The 4,512-nt window shown below is 43.7% G+C and overlaps 1 pseudogene; it reads left to right on the top strand.

The window, feature by feature from the left end:
- Nucleotides 1-3,248: 3,248 nt before the first annotated feature.
- LOC144255411 (syncytin-2-like) lies at nucleotides 3,249-4,308 on the top strand (annotated as a pseudogene).
- The last annotated feature ends 204 nt before the right edge of the window (nucleotides 4,309-4,512 follow it).

The raw sequence follows: 4,512 nt of genomic DNA, 5'->3' as shown, positions 1-4,512 counted from the left end.
ACATGCCTATTGATTAGTTAATATATATTTGCCTAATTGTTTTTCTTCAACAGGAAGCCCATAATTTATGTTTTATATTTACATTTATCAGATACTCTGCCTTTTCAGTTACAGATATTTGAGATAAATGTGTTTACTATAAATTTGCTTTTAAGTGAAAATACAATCAAGTAGTTTCTAATTCTCAAGGTTACTGTTTAAACTCATAAGATGATAAATTATTAAAATTATTTCTACAAAATATCTAAGGGTTTTAACTATATTTTCATTGATATTTCTTATCAAAGTATAATAATTTGTTTATAGATTCTAAGGTTTTCAGAAATTGTTCCAAAGTATTAAAAAGAAAAAGATGCTTCAACAAAGAAAAAGCACACATGGATCCTAAAAAGAAGAAAGAAATCATCTTTGGGTAAAACAAGGTCTTTATATTCATTTTCCTAAGTAAAAAAGATTTTTATATTGTTATCTAAACAGATGATGTAAAAAGTTAGAGCAATTAAAAAAGAGATTTATATATACTAAACTGACTATAATTAATTTAAGGGTATTTCAGGTTATTTTACTAATTTAACTATACTAATGTGAGCTAAAATTTTGTCCATATTTTGACATGATAAACACCTATTAAAATGTAAGTTTATTTCTTTAAAGAAAGATCCTTATTGCCTAATAATTCTTACTGTTTAAGATAAAGATTAATTTTGGTAAATAAATTCACATTGTTGATTAAACATTAAGTATATTGAACTACTAACTTAAACCCCTGTATGACCTTTTGAGAGGAGACCCCTCACCCACCTCCCCACGAAAACCTACTCCAGAAGCCTTAAAGGCACTTAGATTGATAGAGACAGCCTTACAAGAGATGCAGGTAATGCAGGTGGACTACTCCCAGTCCTTGTTATTCATTGTTCTGCCGTCAAAACTCACCCCAACTGGAGTTTTTTGGCAGACTGGTCCTATTTATTGGGTTCACTTACCTGCATCCCCCTCCCAGGTCTTGATACCTTTCCATGATCAGGTAATACAATTAGTTTGGAAAGCAAAATATCTAGGAGATGCCTTGTTTGGGAAAACCTTTGACATTCTCATATTACCATATAATCAAGACATTCTTTCTAAATTAAGACAGGAACATGATCTCTGGTGTCTCTTCTTCTGTAGTTTCATGGGACAGGTTGACAATCATTACCCTAAAAGCAGGCTCCTTGAAAGTCTAAAAACATGTCCAATAATTTTCCCAAAGATCCTAAAACAGGACCCTATTCCAGGCGCACAAACCGTCTTCACTGACGGGGCCAAAAATGGGTTTGCTGTCGTTTCAGATGGGACCCAGGTCATCCGCAAGAGAGTGGCCGATTGCTCAGCCCAAAAGGTGGAAGTTGCAGCCTTAACATTGGCCTTAAAGATCTACAATTCAGTGCCCCTTAATGTTTTCACAGACAGTCTCTATATCGCCAGGCTCGCCTCCTCGATTGAAACGGCACCTTAAATTGGAAAACAATCCACTATCATGGACCAACTACAGACAGTACAGCTTCTTATATGGGCTAGGGCAGATCCCCTCTTCATAGGTCACATTAGAAGTCATTCCGGGCTTCCAGGCCCTCTGGCGGCGGGCAACGCCGTGACAGACGCTGCCACACATGCCACTAACCATGTATATACAATAACTGAGTATGATAAGGCCCTCCAGCTTCATAATAAATTTCACCTAAATGCACAATCCTTACGCTTCCGCTCAGGATGTTCCCGGGATCAAGCTTTAAAAATTGTCTCCCTATGCCCTACTTGTGCATCTTTTATCTATTCCCCTTCTCTGGGAGTCAACCCAAGGGGCCTTCAGCCAAATGACATCTGGCAAACTGATGTAACTCATATTCCTAGTTTCGGAAAGTTGTCCTTTGTACATGTCAGTATAGACACATTTTCTGGGTTTATCTCTGCTACTTTACATTCAGGAGAAAAGGCTAAAGATGTGATACAGCACTATGTAAAAACCTTTTCCTTCATGGGAACCCCCCGATGCATAAAAACAGATAATGGCCCAGCTTATACTAGTCAAACCTTCCAAAAATTTTGCTCACAGTGGGATATTATACACAGAACAGGAATCCCATATAACTCCCAAGGACAGGCCATTGTTGAACGGGCCCATCAACATCTTAAAACCTATTTGCAAAAAACAAAAGAGGGAGAAATATACCAGAGTTGTCAGGGACCACATGCACTGTTAAATATAACTCTGTTCACTTTAAATTTTTTGCTCACAGACGCTGAAGGCCGTACAGCGGCGCAGCGTCACTTCTCCTCTCCCACCATGCAAAAGGCACAAATAAGGTGGAAGGATTTATCTACAGGAAAGTGGCAATCCCCTGCTCCACTCTTGGCTAGAGTGAGAGGAGCTATATGTGTCTTCCCTCCAGGGACGGAAAAACCCATTTGGGTCCCGGAACGCTGCACGAGACCGGTGGACATAGACTCAGGAAGGAGCGATGACCCTGGGACTTCAGGTTCGGCCATTTTCATTTCTCCAAAGAAGTGACAGAATGAGTTTTGCAGGATGGATCTTCCTTATAACGGTCCTGTCATACAGGCCTGCAGACGGAGGGCTAAAACCCCCACCAGGTAATATCCATCAACATCTTTTTGGGACCCCCTGCGAGTGCAGGGGAGGGATTTGGAATCAGGCCCCCAGTAGCTGGATTCAGACAGCCGATTGTGTAACCAAGGTAGCCTACCTCCGGGCTGAAGTTCATCAACAAATTGGGGGATTTCACCACCCTAAATGGGTATGCGTGAACAAACCAAAGATTAACCCCCCTGGTCCCGAAAAAACCCTCAGTAACTGCTCCACAACTTGCACTTATACCTCAGCAGTTCATGTCTCTTGCTATGAGACGGCCTCGATTTGTGTACACAAGGGACAACAGTATTTTGAGGCCAGATTGACCTAGACCCGGTTGGGGGAGGGGGTGGGAGTGACTTCTCACTTCACTCCGTTTCTTTTCTGCCAAGGGGGAGTTGAATCTAAACTCCGGTTGGCTGGGTGCCAGGGTCAAGTCGGCAAGTCCTCCTGTTGGCCCACTGCAGCCCCTACAGGGATCTCTGACGGGGTGGGGGGGGGACCTACTGATTCTGTTAAACATCTTCAAGTCATCAAGCTCTTGAAACCACAGGTCCCTGACCTCATATACCACCCCTTGGTGCTGCCTAAGTCTCAGCTCCCAGATCTGGATGCCAATATGTGGGATATCTTAAAAACCACCCTTTTCTTACTTAACAACTCTGATCCCACGCTTGCTAGTGACTGCTGGCTCTGCATGACAACAGGGGCAGTCATGCCCATGGCAGTTCCTATCAATGCCACCATATCTGATGATGGGACCTGCCAGCCCAGGCTGCCTTTCAAGGTCCAACCTTTGGGCACTTTTACAGAATGTCTCCTAGGTGCAATGCAAAACAACATCTATGATGTTGATGTTGGAGTTACTTCCTTTGGAAATTGCTCAACAGTAAAAAATTATTCCTCACCCACTCCAGCCCTCTGCCCCCCTAATGGCACTGTTTTTATGTGTGGTGGGAACTCTGCCTTCCCCCAACTCCCAGCAAATTGGACAGGTGGCTGTGTCCTCGCCTTGCTCCTCCCTGACATAACCATTGTCCCTGGGGATGAGCCCCTGCCCATCCCCAGCCTAGAGACTCTAGTGAGAAGACACAGGCGAGCTGTACAGGCTCTACCACTACTCGCCACACTGGGGATAACGGCTGCTGTGGGCACAGGCACAGCTGGACTGGGTACAGCGATACATTCTTATCGCCATCTATCTCAGCAGCTTATAGATGATGTGCAGACCCTATCTGGCACTATTGGGGACCTACAAGACCAAATTGACTCTTTGGCAGAAGTAGTCCTTCAGAATAGGTGAGGCCTAGATCTGCTGACCGCCAATCAGGGAGGGATTTACTTAGCTTTGGGAGAAAGGTGCTGCTTCTATGCCAATAAATCAGGCATAGTTCGCACTAAAATCAAGGAGCTTCAAGAAGACCTAGAGAAAAGAATTATTTGAGAACCCTCTTTGGACTGGGATGAATGGGTTCCTGCCCTACCTTCTTCCCCTCTTGGGGCCCTTACTGAGTCTTCTTTTGATTGCAACCTTGGGACCTTGTGTTGCAAATAGGATAACTCAATTCATTAAGGACCAGATTAACATTTTAACCTCCAAGCCAATACAGGTTCACTACCAACGCCTGAAGATGGATGACTCCGCCCACGAAGTGTACTTACAACCCATCCGGAGATGAGATGAGATGGACAGGAGCCAATACCCAGCCCTCCTATGTGCCTGCTTTTGCCCAGGTCCCTAATTACCCTGCTGACTTGGTGCCTTCATCCCAGACCCTTACGTTCAGAAAGCTCCCTGGTCATAGCTATCCCACTGGCAAAGATTATGACTGGGATCCGCAGTTGTGTCCTGCTGGCCATGACATCCTAACTGAAAAGTGTTC

Source organism: Urocitellus parryii, chromosome 6 (genome assembly GCF_045843805.1).
Source record: "Urocitellus parryii isolate mUroPar1 chromosome 6, mUroPar1.hap1, whole genome shotgun sequence".
Taxonomy (NCBI): Eukaryota; Metazoa; Chordata; class Mammalia; order Rodentia; family Sciuridae; genus Urocitellus; species Urocitellus parryii.
Note: the sequence above shows the minus strand (reverse complement) of the source record. Positions and strands in the feature narration are given on the sequence as shown.